This window comes from Hyla sarda, chromosome 10 (assembly GCF_029499605.1).
Source record: "Hyla sarda isolate aHylSar1 chromosome 10, aHylSar1.hap1, whole genome shotgun sequence".
NCBI lineage: Eukaryota > Metazoa > Chordata > Amphibia > Anura > Hylidae > Hyla > Hyla sarda.
The window spans coordinates 21,143,851-21,156,781 of NC_079198.1; the positions used below are offsets into that span (position 1 = coordinate 21,143,851).

General features: G+C 44.6%; 1 protein-coding gene across 2 annotated transcripts in view; it reads right to left on the reverse strand.

Annotated features, from left to right (window-relative positions):
• SHANK1 (SH3 and multiple ankyrin repeat domains 1) overlaps positions 1 to 12,931 on the reverse strand; it is a 518,963-nt gene that overhangs the window by 389,545 nt on the left and 116,487 nt on the right. The window contains exon 1 of one of the 2 annotated variants that reach the window (XM_056543607.1): positions 11,602 to 11,633. The exons of the other annotated variant lie outside the window; for it this stretch is intronic. The gene's annotated coding sequence lies outside the window, so the exon portion shown is untranslated. Of the gene's footprint in view, positions 1 to 11,601; positions 11,634 to 12,931 lie in introns of those variants that run through there. 2 annotated transcript variants of the gene reach the window in all.

Below are 12,931 nucleotides of genomic sequence, written 5' to 3' on the forward strand. Positions count from 1 at the left end.
GCGTGCAGCTCAAAGAGGTGGGTGCAGATTGCCGGGGTCCCCAGTGGGGGGGACCCCCGCGGTCAGACATCTTATCCCCTATCCTTTGGATAGGGGATAAGATGTCTTAGGGCCAGAGTACCCCTTTAAGTATGCACCACTGACTCCTCTGTAATTTTGATGGTGGATAATGAGCTGCCAGGTACTTCTAACCATTGGATCTGACTGGATCCATGTTTTTTCTCCTCATACATACGATTGGGAATGCCAACTAAGTTCTAGTGTTTGTGACCAGTTTATGACATTTTTATTGAGGTGTAAATGTTTTTTAACATGCTTCACATAAAACGCCATAGTGTAAGGTGCAAAACTAAAAAAAATACTCACTCAGGATGTTAGGGCTTTATTCATTCAAAAACTTCAAAGCCCTCGCCTTCGAGGTACAGTATCCTATGATTTCATTCACGGAGAGACCTATTAGCTACATACCCACACTCAACCCTTGTAAGCGGCACTACCGGGAAGACTAACAGCTGTGACACGCTTGAAAGAGATCCCTGTATACGAACCCATCATCCTCCAGAATGCACTGACAAGTCCTTTTTACAATTCTCTTTGAAGCTATTCGCGAAACATCCAGCACAAACACAGTGTGAATATGGATTATCTCTCACTTCCACTTAGATTAATAAGGAGGCTGAACCTGGGGAACACACTATATCCCCATAGGGGGCCTGGGTGGAAGATTAACGCATCCACATTGATAACAGTGGTAGGATGATGTGATTAAGTCATTTATCATAGCCGGAATATTTGTATGACACAACAAATTCAATTTCAATGGAAATGAATGTCATCACAAACTAGCAGGAAAAGCACAATAGGAATTGTATATCAAATTGGAATGAGATCATTAGCGCTTCGGTTGGTGTCTACATGGTAATACCCCATTGACATACGCAGAAGAAGAGTAATAATAAAAGTGAAGACGTTATAATCTGACAAAAATACAACAATTATAAAATGTCCCACTCTGTGTTTATTTCCCATTGCATATATGTCCCATTGCCTCAGTGCTGTCCAAAGGCTTTCATCACTCGTATCAGTCATACCCCCATTTGAGCTTACAATCTAATGTCCTTCTCTAGGACTATCAGACATACAAAAAAACTAGGGTCAGTTTCATAAAAAGCCGGCCAAAGGGGCAGTACAGGCATCTTTTCTCCAAAAACAGTGCCAAACCTAGTGCATGTGTTGACAGTGCAGCTCAACTCTACTGAAGTCAACTGCACATAGCTGCAATAGCACATGGAACCTGTGAACAAGTTTGGTCAAGGACATTCCCTTTAAAGTGGTATTCCGGAACTTTGAGTTAATACTTCATGCCTTCTGATCTGCTGATGGTGCCAATCTGATGCTACTGGACAAACAGGAAATGACCACTCAGCCAATATGGTATGGGTGAGCCATATCAGTGACCCCCTTCCACCAGTGTGGGCACTTCTTGTGTGTTGGGAAGAGATCAGAAAGTGCTCAGCCAGTGTTGGAACACCACTGGTAGGGGACTAAAAGGCAAGTGAGTACAGTTTTTTCAGCTTGCCACTGAGCTCCTAAGTGTAAACCTAAAGGGGTATTCCCATCTCAGCTTGTTATCCCTTATCCATAGGATAGGGAATAACAATCTGATTGCTGGGGGCCTGACTGCTGGGACCCCCACCGATCCTGACAGCGGGTACATGATTGGCTGCTGAAAGTTTCTGAGTTCAATGACTGGAAACATTTGGTGGCCATTCTCTGGATCAACGATAGTCACAGCTAGAGATGAGCGAATTTTAGAAAAATTAAATTTTGTCCCATTCACCAAATTTTTCGAAAAAATTTGGTTCCATCAGAATTTATTTGCGGCGAATCTCTGTTAATGGCTATTTCTGACCTACAGAGAGTCTCAATAGGGGTGTAGAACACTTTGCCTTGCTGCAACACGCATAGGGTGTGTGCTGGGTTAGTGAAAAAATACTGTTATTCAGTTTGACATGCAGATTAGAGGCGTCGCTATTAGAATCACTGTCACAGAGCGGCACAATGAAAGAGGTGGTATCAGTATGAGGAGACCATATAGTGGCTAAATGACCCAGCGTGGAGTTGGCGGCAGCATGAGCAGACCATATATTGGCTGAATGACACAGCATGGAGGTCGCGGAAGCATGAGGAGACCATATAGTGGCTGAATGACCCAGCCTGGAGGTGGCAACAGCCTGACGAGACCATAGGGCCTCACAATTAAAAAGATTAAAAATATTTTTTAACATTTAAATTGAAGATTTCAAATACATGAACCTAAAAAGTTTTATGTAATGTGCCAGCAGCATGAGGAGATCACATGTGTCACGATGCCGGCTGGCAGGTAGTGGATCCTCTGTGCCAGAGAGGGATTGGCGTGGACCGTGCTAGTGGATCGGTTCTAAGCCACTACTGGTTTTCACCAGAGCCCGCCGCAAAGCGGGATGGTCTTGCTGCGGCGGTAGTGACCAGGTCGTATCCACTAGCAACGGCTCAACCTCTCTGGCTGCTGAAGATAGGCGCGGTACAAGGGAGTAGACAGAAGCAAGGTCGGACGTAGCAGAAGGTCGGGGCAGGCAGCAAGGATCGTAGTCAGGGGCAACGGCAGGAGGTCTGGAACACAGGCTAGGAACACACAAGGAACGCTTTCACTGGCACAATGGCAACAAGATCCGGCAAGGAAGTGCAGGGGAAGTGAGGTGATATAGGGAAGTGCACAGGTGAAGACACTAATTGGAATCACTGCGCCAATCAGCGGCGCAGTGGCCCTTTAAATCGCAAAGACCCGGCGCGCGCGCGCCCTAGGGAGCGGGGCCGCGCGCGCCGGGACAGGACCGAGGGAGAGCGAGTCAGGTACGGGAGCCGGGGTGCGCATCGCGAGCGGGCGCTACCCGCATCGCGAATCGCATCCCGGCTGGCAGCGGAATCGCAGCGCCCCGGGTCAGTGGATCTGACCGGAGCGCTGCAGCGGGGAGAGTGAAGCGAGCGCTCCGGGGAGGAGCGGGGACCCGGAGCGCTCGGCGTAACAACATGGCTGTACAGTGACACAGCCTGGAGGTGGCAGAAGCAGGAGGAGACCATATAGTGGCTGAATAACAGATTTGATTCGCTTATCCCTAGTCACAGCAGTCAGACCCGCACTGATCAATTTATTATCTCCTATACGATGGATAGAGAATAACAATCTGAATTGGGAATACCCCTTTAAGGCTTCGGCATATGCCTTAAAGCTATGAGTACGATTTGTTTTGAAGTGTAGGAGGAAACCCACACAAACCAGGGAAAAACATATGACTTTGATATAAATCAGAATCGAACCCAGGACCCCAGCGCTGCAAGGCAACAGTGCCAAGCACAATCCTCCAGTACTGATCTATTTAACTAATTAGGAACAATAATGAATCAAGCAAAGCTATATTGGAAGTATTAAGATTTCACATATATTGTACGCATACAAGTTGCTTTGCAATGCCAGGACAGGGCTTGGTTTTCATTTCAACTATAGGTCCTTTGGTTCTCTACATATATCATTGTTTGGACAGCAATAATATAATCATTACTGGAATTCTTGAGATGATTTTAGCCATAGAAGTAGTTTTATTATTGGCTATTGTTGATCTGATAATCTAGACAATGTTTATGATGGATGTTAAGCCCCTTAACAGCAGCATTTATTCTAATACCCTTATCACGTGATACTGTGTATTCTACCAAACAGATGTATTGTTCAGAGACTGTGATCTTGCATATTAAAGGGGTTATCCAGGAAAAAAAACTTTTTTTATATATATCAACTGGCTCCAGAAAGTTAAACAGATTTGTATATTACTTCTATTAAAAAATCTTAATCCTTTCAGTACTTATGAGCTGCTGAAGTTGAGTTGTTCTTTTCTGTGCTCTCTGATGACACGTGTCTCGGGAACCGCCCAGTTTAGAAGCAAATCTACTCTGTGCAGTTGCCGAGACAAGCAGAGATGTCATCAGAGAGCACTGTTGCCAGACAGAAAACAACAACTCAACTTCAGCAGCTGATAATTATTGAAAGGATTAAGATTTTTTAATAGAAGTAATTTACAAATCTGTTTAACTTTCTGGAGCCAGTTGATATAAAAAAAAGTTTTTTCCTGGAATACCCCTTTAAGATGTAATTAGGACATTTGCACACGTTTGGTGAAGGTGTTAGGTGATGATTTCTGTGAGGGACACTTATTGGAGTAATAGAACAAATATTTAATAATTGTAGTAAACCAGCAGAGGACTGTCAGTGCAAAATATGTTTTATTGCAAGTTATGTAAGCCAGTTTTCATTCCTGGTACTGTCGGGCTACTTATTGTTGTGAAAAAGCAGCCTCACTTGTTTGTGTTACTTTTGCACACTTTTAGGATACTAATTATTTTGCTACTCTTTTAAATAAGAATTTTTTTTGCCAACAATACCTTGTTTACTTTCAAGGTGCAAACCTGTTGCTATTCTCAAAAAAAGAGCAAACAGGCAACTTCTTAGAAAAAGCCTTTGCTTCTTCTAATACTTCAATGGCAGGCATCTGCCACCAAAAGGGATAATTTTTGTAATTTTCATTGTATTTTAAAAAACATATACAATCTGTTAGTGCCTTGTGTTGTTAAACAAGCTGATAGTTACCACCAGGTACCATCTTATATCCCATAACTTTGCCATTAAAGGGGTAGTCTAGAAAACAAAACTTTTTAGCCACTTATCCCCTATCCACAGGATAGGAAGTAAGTGTCTGATCCCAGTGGGTCCAACCACTGAAATCCCCTGTGATCTCTTTAAGGGGCCCCTACTTATGTGACCTCAGCATGTAGTGGTCCCCCCTTCCTGAACAGACGCAAGTGAAGGCCCATTCAGCCAATCACCGGCCGCAGTAATGTCTCCCCTCAGCCGATCATTGGCTCAGAAGGCTGTCACTTGCGTCTGTCCAGGAAGGTGGGGGCCAGAGTGCACTGAGGACGCATAAGTAGCTGGGGCCCCGTATAGGAAAATTGCCAGGGGTCCCAGTGGTTGGACCCACCAAAATAAGACACTTATCTTATGGATAGGGGATAAGTGTCAACATTTTTTTAGTTTCCTGGACTTTAAAAAACAGCTCAAAAGTACTTAGATACACTCCTAGGTGACCTAGGAGTGACATAGGGGGCTCTTATGCAGTGTTATACACAAGTTCAAGGGCAATTGGCAAAGTTCAGGTAAGGACTGAAGTAGTTCAGTCCGAGCCAAACTTTTTGCTGAAGTTCGGTGAACCAATCCAACCGGAATCTCAAATTTTTTTCTCAGGAAGCATTGACCTGTGTCATCTTTTTGGAGAAATTATGTGTGTGTTGGGGGGCTACAGAGTGGCGAGGAGGAGTAGTTTCTAAATTTGAAAAGCATTAAAGGGGTACTCCTGTGGAAAACATTTTTTTTAATCAGCTGGTGCCAGAAAGTTAAACAGATTTCTAAATTATTTCTATTTAAATATCTTAATCCTTCCAGTACTTATAAGCTGCTGTATGCTACAGAGGAAGTTCTATAGTTATTTTCTGTCCGCAGAGAGCACTGTGGTCAGACCGGAAAGAAATGCAAAAAGAAAATAACTTCCTGTGTAGCATACAGCAGCTGATAAGAGCTGGAAGGATTACTATTTTTAAATAGAAGTAATTCACCCATCTATTTAACTTTCTGGCACTAGTTGATTTAAAAAATATATATATATGTTTTCCACCGGAGTACCCCTTTAAAGAACATCTACTAACTGAACACCCACAAGATTTCCCCAGTCAGTAGAAGAATTGTGTCATTTTCTGCACCTGAACGTGGCAATGGTTTCGCCAGCCTCAGACGCTAAGTGGTTACGTTTTCTCTCTAGAGCACAAGCATGTATCCTATTCTTCACTAAACTGTTTGATTTTTTGGGGGGTAAAACAGATTTTCAGCAATCACAGGGTCAGGTCACATACAGAGAGGAACGACTTCCTACGCGAGTATCTGGAAGACTGACATAGTTATACATCAGATAGAAAACTAGGACAAGAGATCAGTATTTAAGATGAACATTCTTTCCTGAGTTAAAGAATTTGAAGATTTTCCGTCCGTGGGCAAAAAAAAAAAAAAAAATGGTTTTAGATCCGTAGGACAATAAATACTGTATCTTCAAATGAGAAAAAAGTAAGTGCAAAACAGTTATTGCCTGGAATTTAATATTGCAACATCCTTAGAGAGCCAGCGAGGCATCAGCATTGCTTATCACTCTTTCCCTTTGTTTTAAGGAGAAAATACCAGAAAATTGCTACCTGATATGATAAGAATACACTGTATAGATGATTTTCTATGGCGGAATTATGGGGAAGGCAATAGAGGCAGTTGTCTAGAGACTTCCACTATCTACACCACCCAGTTTCCTGGTCTCCAAACTGTGGCCCTTTATATGTTGCAAAACTACAACTCCTAGCATGCCCGGACAGCCAACGGCTGTCCGGGCATGCTAGGAGTTGTAGTTTTGCAGCAGCTGGAGGTCCGCATTTTAAAGACCTAGTCTTTGGACTCCCAGTAGCAAGATATCAACTCAACTTCAGAAGCTGATAAGTACTGGTAGGATTCATATTTTTAATAGAAGTACCGTATATACTCGAGTATAAGCCAAGTTTTTCAGCATTGTTTTTTGGCTTATACTCAGGTGAACAAAAAAACGCTTCTGGCTTAGCTGTGAGGGGATGGGCCAGGCCATCCATCTTTGGCCATCTATGCTGCAGGGACCGTCCGGTGGGGAGGGTTAGTTGTTCCGGGCTGTCCATCTTCACCAGGAGGCCCTCTTCTCCGCTCCGGGCCGGCCCCGAACTAGTGACGCTGCATTTACGCCACGGACGTCTCCTGCACAAGGACGTCCCTGCGCGTCGTCGTCAACGCAACGTCACTAGTCCATGGCCGACGCGGAGAAGAGAGCCGCCTGGTGAAGATGGACAGCCCGGATCAACTAACCCTCCCCACAGGACGGTCCCTGCAGCATAGATGGCCAAAAATGGATGGCCCGGACCAGCTCACCCTTCCTTCCCACCGAGAAAGCAACAACTGGGGAGGTGAGTAGAAAACAAAAGAGGGATCTGGATGATGACAGGCGGTGATGATGAAGGGGGATGATGATGAGGGTGATAATGATGGGGGTGATGATGATGGGGGTGTTAATGATGGGGGTCTGGATGATGACAGGGGGGGATGATGACATGGGGGGATGATGTATTTCCCACCCTAGGCTTATAGTCGAGTAAATAACTTTTCCTGGGTTTTTGGGGTGAAATTAGGGGCCTCGGCTTATATTCGGAACGGCTAATACTCGAGTATATATGGTAATTTACAAATCTGTTTAACTTTCTGGAGCCAGTTGATATGAAAAAAAAATCTTTCATCAGAATACCCCTTTAATATACGAATCAGTAAAACAGTTCTCATAGATTGTTATGGGCCCATTCCACTCCTCTACTGTGTTATAAAGCAATAGACCAATACTATAATCACAAAGGTGCCATACCATGTCACCCGGGCCTATTCGAAAATTGAGATGAATACTGCGATGCCAGTTGAAAATCATTAATAGGAATGGTTTCCATGCAAAAAATCTTCAGTATATGTGGTAGCCCAGTATAGGAGGTGTTACCCCGTGTCCTTGCTGCCCTGTCGGGCAGCCTCCCTACAGTGTCCTCTAGGCCCCATTGCATCTGTCCCCCCATGTAAATATTTTTCTAATGTATTATGCCAAGTAATGTGTTCATAAAGTGTTGTCACTTTAAGACTGTTTACCATGTGACTTGTCATGTGATTGTTACCCAGGAGGTACCAGTGACCAGGTGATCCCAGGGGTGACCTATGGGCTCCCTGTTAGTCTCCCCCATATAAGCCCTGGGTGGAGCTTCTCTCTCTTTCCTTTCAAGTCTTTGCTGAGGTCAAGACGAGTCCTAGAGAGTGTCCAGAGTCATAGGAGCCTCAAGTCCAGTCTGCAGCCACAAGCAGCTACAAGTAACCACAGTCTCTGTATTGTCAGTCATCAGTCAAGTCAGTCACAGTCATCATTTGTCAAGTCAACGTGGCCTGCATTAAATTGACCCCATCTACTACAAGTCCCCGCAAGCCCTTAAGCTCTCTGAGTCACTGGTCACCTCTGTGTGCCCTGGCTGAACTGTATAGACCTTACCATCTGTCTACCCTCACTAAAGCTACCGTTATCCGTAACTTGGCGTTGGAGTCATTATTGCCCCTGTGCCTAGCCCAGGATCTAGCGGTATACCTTTGTGTGGTATCAAGGATAAACCACACCCTGGCGTAACGAATACAAGGGGTTAATGCCATTTTCCCCTTGGGTAATTCCATCTGCCCTTTGTATCACACCCTCTACCACATATATTACAGTACCAGCAAAGTACCTCTATGTCATAGTCATATGAAATAGTTCATGCACTCCCAGTCCTGATTGCCTTACATTCCATGTCTGTATTCAGTCCTCATTTGCAGGTCAGGGGCTCAATAGATGAAGCGTATGGAAGAAGATGCTATACAGTATCATTCATGGTCACTGACTCTATAATCGGCCACCCGAGGCAAGATACTCATCTTGTCTCATAAAAGACATGGTAATGCACAGGTGCAGGTCGGTAGTACAGTCCCACATGAACACTGTGCCACTATACAGGATGTGTGAACAAGACCCTACTGTGTGCATCGCCACTGTATGCCTCTTGAGAATGCCGTTGTAATGGCGAAACATGTAGAGGTTGGCAATACAGTTGTCCCTCAACATACGATGGTAATCCGTTCCAAATGAACCATCGTTTGTTGAAACCATTGTATGTTAAGGGATCCATGCAGTGTAAAGAATAGGAAGTTGTACTCACCTGTCCCCGCCGCTCCAGACCATCACCGCTCGTCACCGCTGCCCTGGATGTTGCGCTCCATCGCTGTCGCCGCATCCCCGTGATGTCCCCGCTGCTCCGGAACATCTCTGCTGCCCGGGATCGTCGCTCTCACGTCACCATCATCACGTCACTACGCACGCCGCTCCTATTGCATGACTGGACGGTGTGCGCGGCGACGTGATGACGACAATGGAGAGCGCCGGCGATGGAGGGGATCCTGAAGAGGACGTGCCGGAGCCCCGAGGACAGGTAATTGATCGTCACCGGGGCACCATAAACAGCTATCCGGCGGCAGCTGAAGCAGTCTGCGCTGCCGGATAGCCGTTTATGCGATGGCCCCGACATACAAAAGCATCGTATGCTGATGCTGCCTTCAACATGCGATGACCTCTGAGAGTGATCGCATGTTGAAATTATCGTATGTCGGGGCCATCGTAGGTCGGGGGGTCACTGTATAGTGTTCATTTTAACTAGGTACTAAGGTTGGGCTTGATTCAAGTGTACTGCAGTGCCGCACATTCATGATAATGGAGTAGTGACTCCGATTTGTACTCACTTACTATATATCCGCCCTTCTTTGTATCAGTTTTTAATATTTTATTATTGGGGTTACGATTTAATCTATGTATACATAATAAAAGTTACATTTTAGGGGGTTGTGTTAATAGGGGGTTGTTTACCCCGGGCTACAGCCCAGGGCTTAGGTAATTCTCCATTAGTTCTTCTGTAACACACTGTCGCACCACAACATATTGTCCTAACAGTACCAAACTTAGCTCTGCTATATCTGTATAAAAGCAAAAGTTTAGTCTGTAATTTGTGAATATTCACTCATTGATTTGTCATATATTAAAGGGGTACTCCTCCCCTAGACATCTAATCCCCTATCCAAAGGATAGGACGTCTGATCGCGGGGGTCCCGCCGCTGTGGCCCCCCCAAATTTAATTGGTGCACCCGGTGTTCATTTAGAGCGTCGGGTGCAGCGTCAGAGGCTTGTGACATCACGGCCACGCCCTGCTTGTGATGTCATGGTCATGCCCCCTCAATGCAAGTCTATGGGAGGGGGCGTGACGGCAGTCACGCCCCCACCCATAGACTTGCATTGAGGGGGCATGGCCATGACATCAAGAGCTTCCGGCACTGCACCCGACGCTCTAAACATACGCTGGGTGCAGCAGGGAGCTGGACCCCCAACGGCGGGAACCCTGCAATCAGGCATCTTATCCCGTAATCTTTGAATAGGTGATAAGATGTCTAGGGGCGAACTACCCCTTTATGTCAAGGGATGGCTCTGTGAGGTGAGATTAAAATGAAGCGGTATCCAAGGAACCAGATAGGAGAATATTATACAAGTCCTATGTGCCACGGTTGGGATGTTGAGCAGTAAAGAGAAGGTGGAGCGTTAGCTTTAATGCCTGGAAGTGTTCTTGGTGATTTGACACAGATTTCGATTCATGCATGCGGTACAGCTCTCAGATGAGATGAATTTTTAATAGCAGAATGTTGAAATTAGAAACTTGGTAACACGGCGGATCAGATGCGCTCCGTGACAGAAACTCTCCGCTAAGTGAAAAATTGGTTTCATGTCCGAGCCGAGTGCGGCAGCCTGAGGTGAGCAGAATATTCCTTAGATCCATAGGAGGGACACATTAGCTGGAAGACTGCCATGGACGTGTAATGGAAAGTGCTAAAGTCCCAGTGCGTCCAGAAATTGATAATTTTCCAAAACAGCTCCATTAAAGCTACAGTCGGCCATATTGACTAGGTCTGATCCATCCTATGGTTACAGTTGAGTAATCTAAGACATTTCTAGACAAATGTGCAAAATAAGATGCTAATAATGTGGAAGAATTAGATAAGTGCTGCATCTTCTCCAACCTCCATTCAGTACTTGAGTAATCGGAGACAAAATAGTTACTAGGGGAATGGGGGCTGACAATCTTATTGAAAAGACTGTGGTTGTTAGGGGGTGTGTTCTTAGCAACCAGACTGCCAGACATAACTCATGTAGATAAAAAGGGTTTAAGGGGCTCTCCACCATAAAGTGATTTTAATACTTACCTGCCAGACAGTAATGGACATGCTTAGGAAGGATATCTGCTTGTCTTGGGGCTAAATGGCTATGTTGTTATTCCACTATAACGCTGCTGATTTCTTTTTTGTGAATTGTCTATTTCCTGTTAGAGTTCCCTCCCTCCAACTACAAGTCTCAGGAATCCTGGTTTGTAAGTGTGAGGTCACTTTTTGCTCTCCTATATATAAGCCACTCCATCCATTAAAACACAAGTGAGCTGCCATCCGTGCTTTGCTGTGAACAATAGACCAGTGTTTTCTAACCAGGGTGCATCCAGCTGTTGCAAAACTACAATTCACTACAGAATGATCTCCCTCCCACCCATCGTTTGCTCCACCCACTCAAGCAGACAGGCTTTTTTAAACACCAGAATAGTGATGCAACCTGGAATACCTGACACTCCTTTTGTATACTGTTAAAAATAAAAATGGGGGCAAAGATCACATAAGAAGTGCGAGGCCACCATAAAACACAGGTACAGACACTATACTATGAACTACGCTAACTTTACAGCTCCTGTAGCATAGTCAAATAAAAACAAACTCGCGGAATACCCCTTTAAACGGGTTGTCCAGGGGTCACTTACCTACCCCCAATCCCCCCATAGGTGCTTTTCTGACAGCTTCCGGTCCTCACTTGTCACCACTTCCCTCTGGTTCTTGTGAAGTGTCATCCCCTCCCCCACAGGAAGTTCTCCGCTCAGCCAATCACTGGCTGCAATGGATTCCTGCCTCAGTCAGTGATGTGTGCTGTTCTTAAGGGGGTGACGAATCACAGGAACCAGGAAGTAATGGTGATGAGTGGGGATCAGGAGCTTTCAAAAGGCAGCTGCAATTGATTGGAGTAGGTGAGTATCACTTCTTTTTTGCCCAATGTATGTCTCTTTAAGCCTCTACAATGGGATACATTTGAAGCTTCCATTGGAAGTATATGACAGGAATATGTTGGACAACCTTTTCTGGAAGCATAAAATGAAGTGTGAATATAGGCCCAGATTTATCAAACTGTATGAGAGAAAAGGTGGAGTGATTTCCCCACAGCAACCAATCACAGCTCAGCTTTCACTTTACCTCAGTTCGTTAGCTGAGCTGTGATTGGCTGCTGTGGGAAAATCTCTCTATATTTTCTCTCACACAGTTTGATAAATCTGGGCCATAGACTTTTGGAGCTTGGCTGGCCTTAACTTGATCACAATGGAGGATGAAAACAATTTAGAAAATTACTAGTTTATTAAAAGGAGGTAACAACAGGCAGGCAGAGTCAGCAACAGAAACCAATAAGTCTAAAACCGCTTTTTCACGCTTTGAATGTTTACAATTTAACTAATTGTCTAATTGCATTTGAGTCCAATAGTCTTAATGGGCTGGCAGTGTAACTACCTAGACTTTGGTGCCGCATCTCTGAACCATGTGACTATTATAATGATACCAAGAAAAAAAACAATCATCATCCCAGCAATGCAATTGTGGGGTGCCGATTGGTTAATATTGCAGCCAGAGGCCTTCTGAGGGCCTCCATGCCTGCTATGTTAACTCTACTCATACAGTCTGCCGGATACAGCACTACATTAAAATGTATAAGCAATCCAATAATTGCTTATAAATGTCTACTATATATTTTATTCTTCCATTATGCCAAGGCTGCTGCCTAGCCTATCACCAGCTGAAGCAGGACATCATGATTAGCTAAGCGGCAGTGTGGCTTGTTGGGCCCAAAAGCAGGAAAAAATGGGTCCAGAATGCGGGAGAGTGATTCCAGTGAAAGTGTGGGAGTGGGCGGCAGTAAATTAAAGCTTATCTTTTTAAATAAAGAATTAAGAAATTTACCGCATTACCCCTTAATAAAAAAAATCTTTAAAAAATAATTCCCTCCCCAAGGAAAATTTTAAACACACTCCTTTTTCCATATTCCCAAAA